Below are 12,552 nucleotides of genomic sequence, written 5' to 3' on the forward strand. Positions count from 1 at the left end.
TTCTTATAGTCTGACAATTTCAAAAGCTAGAAAAGAAGGCCTCCCCAACCAAGAGTGAACAATAGAAATACTTCCTCCTCCTACTTGCTAGAAGGAATGGAAGGAAGAAGAATGTAGAAAAGTAATTTGTCATTGTTCTTCCTTGGACTCTAATCTACTTTCATTCCAATATCCTATAGGGAGAAGTGGGAAAGCATACAGACAATAAGTTTCAAACATGTAGTTCAAATTCTTTTGCCTGCCATTCAAGGTCTTCCACCATCCCTCCACCCTTTTTTTGTCCTCCCCTCCACATAGTGCTGTTATTTAATCTGGTCATGTCTCATTCCTCATGACCCCTTTGGGGAGTTCCTTGGATAAGATCCTGTAGTAATTTCCCATCCTTCTCCAGCTCATTTTACAGATGGGGTAACTGAGGTAAATAGTGGTAAGTAACTTGCCCAGGATCACACAGATAAAAAGTGTCTCTGACTGGATTTGAACTCAAGTGTTACTGATACCGGGTCTGGTGTGTTAACCACTGTACCACCAAGCAGCACATTCTATGTATATACATATACATAGGGCACAAATGAACACAAAGCCAAATTACTTTTTGAGATAGTGAGAGAGATGGACAGTTCCTGATTATGTATTTTACTCTCATATTCCCTGAGCATGTATTTCATGTCCATATGTGCAAAAGAGAAGGTGGAAAGTGAGGTACCAAAAAAAAAAACTCCTTGCCTACCAGGAGGTTGGAAACTACTTACCAAAGTCAAATATACATATGACAAAAACAAATAAAAAAAGAATCAAAAGAGTTTATTGGTGTCCAGAGGACGAAAAAAGCTGGACATTAGGATTGCATGCAGCAGATATGAAGAGCTAAGCCTTGAAGGCTGGGTAGAATTGAACAATAAAACAAAACTTAAAATTAAAAAAAAAAAAAAAAAAGGTTCAGGTTATCTCTGGGGTTTAGTATCCATTTAATTTAATTCTACAACAATGGTTCCCAATTAGGGAACCCTTTCTCCATGCCAATTCCTTCCCTACTATGATGAGATTTCAAAATACCTGTTGATACTCCCTCAAATACCATAAATTTATGTCCCCTTAGTTTATTCATTTCCCATGAGTTTTAATTTAATGTTCTATAACAATGGTTCCTGCTCTCATAATGATAAGATTTCAAAATACCTATTGAAATTTGTAATACAAGGTTTTGCAAGGGTGAATGCTGAAAACTCTCATTGGATATATTTTGAAAGTAAAAAGCTATTATAAAAAAAAAAAAAAAACCTATTGATGGTCCTTCAAGCACCTTAAATTACAGTTCCTTGGTCTATTTATTTCCCATGATCTACTTTTCACTCTGAGACACAGAGATTTTTGTATCTTTGATTTTATCACCCACAAGTGTTTCACTTCCATGTTCATAAACTCTCAAAATCCTACATCTGATCATATTTTATCACTCCAATTTTCCCACTCTCATGACACTTGATCCTGTAGTGGTGATTTTTTGGTTTTGGTTTGGCTTGGGTTTTGTGCTCACCATGACCTCCCATCTTTCCACTCCTTGTTTTACTCCCCAGGCTATGACTTAATCATCGGCTCCACTTTCCCTCCTTCACACTGGGTGAACCAGTTTCAGCCTCCACTATCCTCTCTACTGGAGTACCTGTCCTTTAATCCTATTAACAACCATGCCTTGGTAAGCAATGACATTTGATTATTTTGATTGGATTACTCCCACCATCTGCTGCTTTTGTTCCTATTCAGATGCCCTTGAATGAAGCCCGAGGTAATCATGAAACAGTGCTGAGTGGTGCCAGTACAGTTTTGTTACATAATCTCAAATGGGTCTTCACTGCAGCAAAACAAACCTTTTATACCTGCCTAATCAATTCACACAAAGCTGTCCCCCTCCTCATCTTACATCACTCGGGAATTCTCTTCCTGATCTCTCTTCTTCATTCCTCCCTCACAAGAAGAGGTGTTCCTTTTCCTTGCAAACACAAACCCTTTTTCGTGCACAGATGATTACATTTCATCCCATCTTCTCCAGCAAGATTGCCTTCTCTCGTTCTGCTCTTTTCATTTATCTTTTACCTCTCGCTGTCTAATGGCTGTTTCTTTATCCTCTAGAAACAGACCCATTTCTCCCATATTCTTAAAAACCTCCATTTGATCCAATATAAATTTATAACCCAATCAAACTGACCCCCTCTCCTGTTGGGCAACATCCTATATTGCTCTCCTTTATTTTTTTTTTTTTTTTTTGCAGCTAACCTCCTTGAGAAAGTAATTTCAGATAGGTTCCCTAACTCTCCTTTTACTCTCCTAAACTTTCTGTAGTCTTCCTTCCTTCAACTAAAATTTCTCTCTCTTAAGTTACCTGATCCAATCACCTTTTTTCAATCCTCCTTGCCCTCTTGGAAGCTTAACAATTTTGATCATTCTCTTCTCCTGACAACCCTTTTCTATCTAAGTTTTCATGAAAAATCTTTCTGGATGTTTTTGTTTCTGAATTGTTATATACTATTTGTAGTTCTGTAAGTTTATGCTACTTTTCCATTTCAGCCAAGCAAATCCATTATTCATCCCCATTTCCAATTCTTTCTTTTGCTTCCAATGACTTCTATGATCAGAGCAGTCCAACTCCCACTGCAGTCATTAACAATTTAGTTTACAATACTGCTTCTCTAGGAAACCTATGCTGATTGACAGAGATGTGCCTACCATCATACCAAACCTATTCTCATCTACATACATCTCTAGTATGCATTCATAACTATATACAGAGACTTAAGTTTCACATGAGTAGATAGCATAATTTTATTTTATGGAGTAGTAAAAGGGTTAGCCAGTCACCTAGGAAAGATCTTGTATAAAAAGGACATCCTCCTTCTTTTTCAAACATAATGGGAGGCAGCTAGATGTCTTACTGAATTAGAGTGCCAGCCCTAAAGTCAGAGTGATGAGGGTGTGGTCCCTTTAAGAATTGATTCCCAACCCCTCCTCGTTGGTGCATTATCAATCCAAATCTTGGTCTCTTTGAATTCCAATAGAAGATCTGGGCCTGTTCCAGCCCCACCCGGATCTGAGCCAACCCGAGACTACCCACAGGCCCCTCTAGCTAAATCTCTCATTATAAAAGAGTTAAGCTGGAATCCTCTCTTTGCAGAGGTCCCAAACATGCCAGCCTTATGCCTAGCATGCCAGGATCCTCTGTCCACTGGAATCCTGTTTCCGGTACCCTTCTTATCTCTTTATCCTTACCTATTTCCTTAACTAGACTTTAATCTTACTTCCAATGCCCATAATAAACATCTTTTATCAATCTAGCTTTTCAGGCCTATAAATTCTTTTATAGGGAACTCTCGCGCCACCACTAGACCTCATTTACCACTGTATCCTTGCGCCGAATCCAATGGGGTTGCAGAGGAGCTCTATTTGACTCCCTATACCCCAAACCTGCCACTAGACTTCAATTAAACCCTAATTTCATTTAGGTACCCCATATCTAGACCTCATCAAGAGGACCTGAGTTCCAACACTTAACATTTATTAGTTGTGTGACTGTAGACAAATCACTTAAACTCCACTGCCTTGCCATAAAACAATAAAATAAAATACAATCTGAGTTGATAATTAGAGTATCCATCTTTTACACAATTAGCTTAGCCTGTGGATAGTGAAGTGTGAAAACATTCAAAAATTCTCAGTCTTATAGTCATAAATCATGCATTCAGATTGAGAATTAGAAAAGATTGCAATATGATGAGAATACCTAGAAATAAGAAGTGTCAAGCCAAAACCATTAGAATCCTTAAGGTGTATCCCAACCAACTGAAATCATAGCACAGACAAAAAAATGTTAAGTCAAAGAATCCCAACATCTCAAATTTAAAAGGAACTTCAAAGAGCATACCAGTTTTTTAACATATATATAATATATATGTATGTATTTATTTTCCCCCAATTACATGTAAAAATTTTTAGCATTTACTGGTTTTTTAAGTTTTGAGTTCCAAATTCTCTTCTTCCCTTCCTCCTTCTTGAGATAATAAACAATCTGATATAGATTATACAGGTACTATCATGCAAAACACATTTTATGCAAGAAGACTGGAAAAAGGAAGGGAAGGAAGAAGGAAGAGAGGGAGGAAAGAAAGGGGAAAGGGAGAGGGAAGGACTGAGGGAGGGAGGGAAGGAAGAAGGGAGGGATAAGGGAGAGAAGAAGAAAGAAAGAAGGAAAAAAGGAAGGAAAGGAGGAAGAGAGGGAAGGAGGAAGAAAGGGAAGAAGGAAAGAAGGGAGAAAGGGAGGGAAGAAGAGAAAGAAAGAAAAATAGTATGCTTTAGTCTACATTCACACAATATAAGTTCTTTCTCTGACAGAATTTTTCATCATAAGCCCTTTGGGATTGAAAGATCATCTAATCTTAAAGCAGAAAGCCCTTCGCAGCATATCTAGCAGATAGGGTCATTTATGAATGACAGACTTAGCAATGGTAGATGAAAATATAAACGATTGACTATCTATAAAATCACAATATTGTTTTAGCGAATTCTAAAGTTCCATCCAGTGCTAATATTCTGTGATTCTAACATCATTCCACATTTCCACAAATCATTTTGAAAATCCTTAGATAATCAAATCACCAATATCAATGAGCCATACAGTTTGGGTTTGTCCCTTGTCAGAGAACAATCAGGAAGTTGAAAGCCCTCTACACCCAGAGAGAGGACTGTGGGAACTGAATATGGTTTATAACATAGCATTTTTACTCTTGTTGTTTGTTTGCATTTTGTTTTCTTTCCATTTTTTTCCTTCTTGATCCAATTTTTCTTGTACAGCAAGATAATTCTATAAATATACATACATATATTGGATTTAAGATATATTTTCATATATTTAACATGAATTGGATTGCCTACCATCTAGGAGAGGGAGTGGGGGGAAGGAGGGAATAATTTGGAACACAAAGTTTTTTGCAAGGGTCAGTGTTGAAAAATTACCCATGCATATGTTTTGTAAATAAAAAAGCTTTAGTAAAAATAAAAAATAAAATGTCAGTGTAGAATATATCTATTTCATCAATTGTAGGCATCACTTTATAACCACCAATTTGAGAGAAATAATTCATTTGAACCCCTACTCTATTCCAATCAGTATTAATCAATTTGATAAAATCATATCATGGATCTAAGTTCACTTTCTTAACTATTGAAAGTTAATTAAAAGCCCTTCATGCATTGTCATGGTGACCAACCCCACCTAGCAGAGATCACAATTACATGGAAAGTCTTTTGTAGCTCAGGATCAATCACTCATCCAGTAGGAGCAGGTTGACCACTTTATAGCTACTAACCATCTTATGACCACTTAGGTCACTGATTGTGATAGCTTCATCCAACTTGTGATCCTGCTGGTATTTATATTTTATTTATTTAAAGACAGATAGATAGGTAGATCGATAGATAGATGGATGGATGGATAGATGGACAGATAGATAGATAGATAGATAGATGGATAGATGGATGATAATTAGTTTTAAAATATAAAATATTTATATTTTAGCCTAGGTATTACATCAGCGAAGGGGCTGTGCTCTATGAACAAAGCAGAATTGAATTAACTCAGAAGAAACATGGATTGCACAAAGTTAGAGTTCACCCCAAATGTTCTTGAAACTGTTTGTGTCCAGTCTGTGACAGAGCATTCCAAGCTTGATCAACCATAGTCATCGTTCTGGTCCTCTTCAAGAACAAGGGATAACAATCAACAAGTTAACCAATGAAATCACTATTTTATATTTAGTGTAACTATAATGCAATGAAAGTATAGCTCTAAGGGAGAAGGCACCTCAGATTATGAGGAAGATCTGAGATTTACTTCATCAGAGAAGACCAAGAACCCTTTAATAAAGTGCCATTGGCTCAGCACTCTGCCCCTGTTTCTTTTAATGTAGATGGAACAATTTTAATCCCCACAAATTACATATAGCTAGATGATCAATATTATTAATTATCCAGAAAATAGTTGCTTTCTACAGAATACCTCTCAGTGAATCCCAGAATTGTCCTTTTCCTGGAAGTCCAAAGAATAGCATGATTAATGTACTACTTTTCCCTTGTCTAGATGACCTTTTACTCCAACAACACAGAAAATGGAAAGTTAACTGCATTATATGAGGTTTTTCCATTTGTTCTTTAAATCAAGTTTTTGCCCCTCTCTGCTATCTCTGTAATTTTCATTTCTAAGAACTCAGTCTGTTACACAAAAGGACTTGGTAAAAATATTTCAGAGCCAGGAAGGAATAGTGCAGTTCCTGAAATATATAGCCTTCTCCCACACAGACTATGTATACCCATTACTGTAAGAGTGAACAGCATGTTCAAGAGCTACAATTTAATTGTCATCTATGAGGACTCTGTGAAGGGATTGGCAGCCTAACAGTCACTCTGAATAGACTATTAACTGTTAGATTTGGAAAGAAATTATTTGAACCAAGAGTTAAAGGACAAAGAGAAATGCTTTCCTAAATAAGGCTTCTTAGCTTGAGAAGGAATATTATAAAGAGAATTCTTAATAAGAAACTTTTACTGTCATCCTGAGAAAGCTAAATTATTAGTGATTTGTTAGCTTTCTCATTGTAATACACTGCTGAAATATTTAAACATCTTCATATGGTTTGTTACACTATTAATAAATTGATTATCTGGTAACAATGATGTTTTTTAAGTCAACAGGGTTAAGGGGTTTAAGAAAAAGAATAGAAAAAGCTTGTGGAGAAAGGGTGTTTTGGTTCTAGTCAAGAGAAACTGAGATGGGGGCTCAAAGCTAATCATTAATGCTATAGTTTATTGTATAAATACATACATACATCTTAGTTACCCTAGAACTAGAATGAGAATGAGAAAAAGGAGATGATAGTAGTTAAAGAGAGGACTGACGGGCAGAGCCAAGATGACAAAGAGAAGCTAAAAAGTTACCTGAGCTTTCAAAACATGCTAAATCAAGTGTCTAAATGAATTCTGGAGTGACTTAACCTACAAAAAGGTGGAGTGAAACAGTTTTCCAACTTAAGATCATTTGGAAGACTTGAGGGAAAGGTTTCAGTTGGGTCAAAGCGGAGCACTGTGAAGGCAATCTAGTAGGAAGCTCCTAGCCACAGCACAGATCAGCAACCGAGATCCCTCTGTCTTAGCTCATCAGGCCAGCAGCAAGGTTTCTACCCTCAGCACAGAAGGCAATGGTGAGCCCCTGAAGCCCCGGTGTGACAAGTGTGACTAGGCCAGATCCCAGCATACTGAGCAAGCCACCAGTGTCTGAGGCTTGGTGCAGAAAGCTGTTGACAAGGCCCCTGTCTTCCAGCAAAGAAGCTTGGGACCTATGCCCTGGGGGCAGATCTCAACTTTTAAAAATTAGCACAAAAAAAAAAAAAAAAAAAAAAAGAACCCCAACTATAGAAAGCTACTATGGCAACAGGGAAAATCAGAACACAAACTCAGATGAGGATAACAAAGACAAACCTCAGAGAGGAAATAAATTGGTCTCAAACTCAAAAGTTCATCTGGAAAAGCTCAAATAGGATTTTTTTAAATCAAATGAGAGAGAAATTTGGAAAAGAAATGAGACATATCTAGGAGAATTGAGAAAAAGAAGTCAACAGCTTGGAAAAGGAAGCACAAAAATTGATTATAGAAAACAACTCCTTGTTGTAAAGTGATCCAACCATTTTGGAGAGCAATTTGGAACTATGCCCAAAGGGTTATAAAACAGTGATTCAGCACTAGTAGGTCTGTATCCTGGAAAAATCATAAAAGAGGGGAAAAAACTCACATATGTAAAAATGTTCGTAGCAGCTCTTTTTGTAGTGGCAAAAAATTAGAAAATGAGTAGATGCTTATCAATTGGGGAATGGCTGAATAAGTTTTGATATATGAAATTAATGAAATGTTATGGTTCTTGATGCTAAGTGAAATGAGCAGAACCAGGAGATCATTATATACCTCAACAACGATATTGTTTGAGGATGTATTCTGATGGAAGTGGATCTCTTCGATAAAGAGAGCTAATTCAGTGTCAATTAATCAAGGATGGACAGAAGCAGCTACATCCAAAGAAAGAACACTGGGAAATGAATATAAACTGCTTGCATTTTTGTTTTTCTTCCCGGGTTATTTATACCTTCTGAATCCAATTCTCCCTGTGCAACAAGAGAACTGTTTGGTTCTGTGCACATATATTGTATCTAGGATATAGTGTAACCTATTTAACATATAAAGGACTGCTTGCCATCTGGGGGAGAGGGTGGAGGGAGGGAGGGGAAAAATCGGAACAGAAGTGAGTGCAAGGAATAATGCTGTAAAAAATTACCCTGGCATGGGTTCTGTCAATAAAAAGTTATTTTAAAAAAATAATTAAATTAAATTAAATTAGATAAATAAATGAAACAAGGTATTACAAATAAAGAAGAAGAAAAAAAAAGAAATGTTATGATTCTATTAAAAAATGATGAACAAGCCAATTTTAGAAAAGCTTGGAAAGATTTACATGAACTGATGCTAAGCAAAACAAGCAGAAGCAAAAATACATCATACATAATAACAGCAAGATTGTGCAATGAACCACAATGATAGACTTGGCTCTGATGATCCAAGGCAAATCCCCCTAAATTTTGGATGGAAAATGCTATCCACACCCAGGGAAAGAAATCTAGAAAATGAATGTAAATCAATTACATGCTATATTCAATGTTTTTCTTCTGTTTCTTTTTTCCCTTTCATGGTTTTTCCCTGTTGTTCTGATTTTTCTCTCCCAACAGGATTTATAAAGAATTTTTTTTTAATTTAACATGTATTGGACTACCTGCCAAGGGAGGGGGTGAGGGAAGGAAGGGAAAATTTGGAACATGAGGTTTTGCAAGGATCAGTATTGAAAAATTACCCATGTATATGTTTTGTAAATAAAAAGCTTTAAGGAAAAAAAAAGAAATACGGCTTTTTAAATGAATGTACATGTATAATTTTTAAAAATGATTTTTTTATGCATAACTGAGGAAAATAAATTTTTGAAAAACAACAAAAAACTTAAAAAAAAAAAAAACCCAAGTCCTTAAAAACTAGATTTGGCCAAAGAAGAAAAAAAAATCCACGGAAGAAAACTACTCTTTTAAGTGCAGAATTGATTAAATGGAAAAGTAGGTAAAAAAGTTAACCAAAAAAAATAATTTCTTAAAAATTTGAATTGGGCAATTGGAAGTTAATGACTCTATGATCAAACAAAATCAAAAGAATATATAAATAGAAGAGGGAAGACTACCCAATCTACACTATATGTGGAAATCGTTGACAATGAACTTTAGCTACATATAGATGAGGAAACTGAAGCCCAAGCAAATTAAATGACTTGCCTAATGTTACATACCTTGTTAGTCTCATATACTAGGACATAAAACAAGGCTTTTGATTCTAGGCTTGTATTCCTTTCACTACACCATAATGATATACACAATGGCCTCAGAGAATTTAATAGGCATGAAGGAGTACGTATGTAACTAGGAACTTTTATGCTCAGAATAAGTATCATAAATTGCACATACCACATAGGTTTGGAGTTCACCCAACCTTCTATTTGACAGCTTCCTAAGTTAATTAATTATTATTATTAAATAGGTAACTTTATTCACTGCAAGAGTTATCAGTACCCTTTAAATTTATATTGGGGCTACTCAAAACTGATTGTTGTTGTTTGTCCATTCTGGAAAACCATCATGACACTAGGGAGGTGATACTATGACATGCAAGTGAATTGGATTTAAATGAGAGAGAGCTGTGCAAAGTCACAAATCTCACATTCCCCTCCAAAGCCATGTGGGTTCAGTGGCAAGATATAGATCAAGACGACTGGAGATGGTCCTGGGAGACGCTGGTCTTTTTCAGCTAACAGGTCTTTAACAGGTCTTTGACTGAGCCAATGCCAAAGTAGTGATTGAAGCTAGGTAAGAAATGAAGCAGAAAATGGCCTCTCTTACCTAGTCAAAAGCAACAACAATATATTGGAACTCTCAGGATTTCTGGCCAAAATAGAAACAACTGCTATCTACATTCATTCTGAGCCAACCAGGAGCCAAGTGGGGCTTGGCCTGGGACCTCTTGTTGGCCAATCAATAAGAGCCAGAATGATTAGGGTTTAAGGTATGGTCATTAGGAAAGAAATCTATCCCTTAAACCCCAAGATATCTTTGGATAGAGCACCTATAGGTAAGATAATGATTTCCTATGTGCATAAAAGGAGAGAAGGAAGAGGGACAGAAATAGAGGGAAGAAGGGAGATAGGGAGAAAAAGAGGGAGGGAAGGAAGGGAGGAAAGCAAGAAGAGGGAAGAAAGGAGGGAAGAAGGGAGGAAGGAAGGAACTAAGGAAGGAAGGAGGGAAGGAAGGAGAGCAGGAAAGAAGGAAGGAAGGAAGGAACTAAGAAAGGAAGGAAAGAGAGCAGGGAGGAAAGGAAGAAAGGAGGGAAGGAAGGAACTAAGGAAGGAAGGAAGGAGAGCAGGAAGAAAGGAATAGAAAAAAGAAGGGAGGAAGGAGGAAGGAAGAAAGGGTGGAAGGGATAGAAAAGAGGAGAGAAAAGGAAGGAATAAACACATTACATATGTGGGAATGGCTGAATAAATTGTAGTATATGAATGTTGTGGAATATTATTGTTCTATAAGAAATGACCAGCAGATAATGCGAATTGTTGGAGGGGATGTGGGGAAACAGAGACATTAATACATTGTTGGTGGAATTGTGAATACATCCAGCCATTCTGGAGAGCAATTTGGAACTATGCTCAAAAAGTTATCAAACTGTGCATACCCTTTAATCTAGCAATGTTTCTACTGGACTTATATCCCAAAGAGATCTTAAAGAAGGGAAAGGGACCTGTATGTGCCAAAATGTTTGTGGCAGCCCTCTTTGTAGTGGCCAGAAACTGGAAACTGAGTGGATGCCCATCAATTGGAGAATGGCTGAATATATTGTGGTATATGAATGTTATGGAATATTATTGTTCAGTAAGAAATGACCAGCAGGATGATTTCAAAAGTCCTGGAGAGACTTACATGAACTGATGCTGAGCGAAATGAGCAGGACCAGGAGATCATTATATACTTCAACAACAATACTGTATGAGGATCAATTCTAATGTACGTGGCTCTCTTCAAAAATGAGATGAACCAAATCAGTTCCATTTGTTCAATAATGAATAGAACCAGCTACACCCAGCAAAAGAACTCTGGAAAATGATTATGAACCACTATAAAGCATTTCCAATCCCTCTGCTTTTGTCCGCTTGTATTTTTTATTTCCTTCACAGGCTAATTGTACACTATTTCAAAGTCCGATTCTTCTTGTGCAGCAAAATAACTGTATGGACATGTATACATATATTGTATTTAACTTATGCCAACTGGGGGAAGGGGTGGGGAGAAGGAGGGGAAAAGTTGGAACAAAAGGTTTTGCAATTGTCAATACTGAAAAAATACCCATGCATATATCTTGTAAATAAAAAGCTATAATAATAATAATAAAAAAAAGAAATCAGATTATCTAATTTTATATCCTGATTAATTATGTTCTGTTAATTGTGTTCTAATGCATAAAAATCTATCTCCCCTGTCTTGAAGGTCCAATGCCATGCTAAAAAGGCCTAGTCCCGATATGTTATACAATTGGCATGCATTGATTGATAAATTGACATACTTATTTTTACCATGTTTAACATATATTAGATTACTTGCTACTTAGAGGATGGGGAGAAGGGGAATAGGGGGAAATTGGAACACAAGATTTTTGCAAGGATCAATGGTGAAAACTTACTCTTATATACTTTTGAAAATAAAAAGGTTGAACCTTTGTTTCCTCAGTAATTTCATACACATACACATACAATTACACATACTCTATATGTGTCCTCTCTGTGTCTGTTTCTCTCTTTCTTTCTGTCTGTCTCTCTCTTTCATCTCTCTGTCTGTCTGTGTAATGTCTGGGCTAGCTTTCTGGAGGTCTTTCGAATGGGCCTTGGTCTTTAGCTAGAGAAGTGATGAAGGCAGGAAAGCCACCAGGAGGATGGTCAAAAATGGAATGTCTCATTTCCAGTCCTTCTCAGCCCTTAAATACCTTGGTATGATTATATCATTACAGCATACTGAATATACATGAACTAGAGAACCATTACATCACCATGCTAAGTACTAAGTATATATGTGAACTAGAGAACAATCATCTCATCAATTCCACTGAGTTAACACCTTGTTATAAGTATCCTTGTTTCAAGTATACTTCTCCAGAGTTCTGACCTACATGTCTGTCTCATTCTCTCTCTCCTTCTTCCTCCTTCTTCTGCCACCTCTCTCTCTCTCTCCTTCTCTCTCTCTCTCTCTCTCCTTTTCCTCCTCCTCCTTCTTCCTCCTGTCTTCCCTTCCTCTCTCCTTCCTCTTCCTTCTTCTTCCTGTCTCCTCTTTCTCTCTCCTTCCTCCTCTTTTCTCCTATCTTCCCTCCTCTCTCTCCTTCCTCCTC

General features: G+C 36.8%; 1 protein-coding gene across 1 annotated transcript in view; it reads right to left on the minus strand.

Moving 5' to 3' along the window:
• Nucleotides 1-12,552, minus strand: part of MOCOS (molybdenum cofactor sulfurase) — a 105,673-nt gene that overhangs the window by 90,463 nt on the left and 2,658 nt on the right.

This window comes from Antechinus flavipes, chromosome 1, assembly GCF_016432865.1.
Source record: "Antechinus flavipes isolate AdamAnt ecotype Samford, QLD, Australia chromosome 1, AdamAnt_v2, whole genome shotgun sequence".
Taxonomy (NCBI): Eukaryota; Metazoa; Chordata; class Mammalia; order Dasyuromorphia; family Dasyuridae; genus Antechinus; species Antechinus flavipes.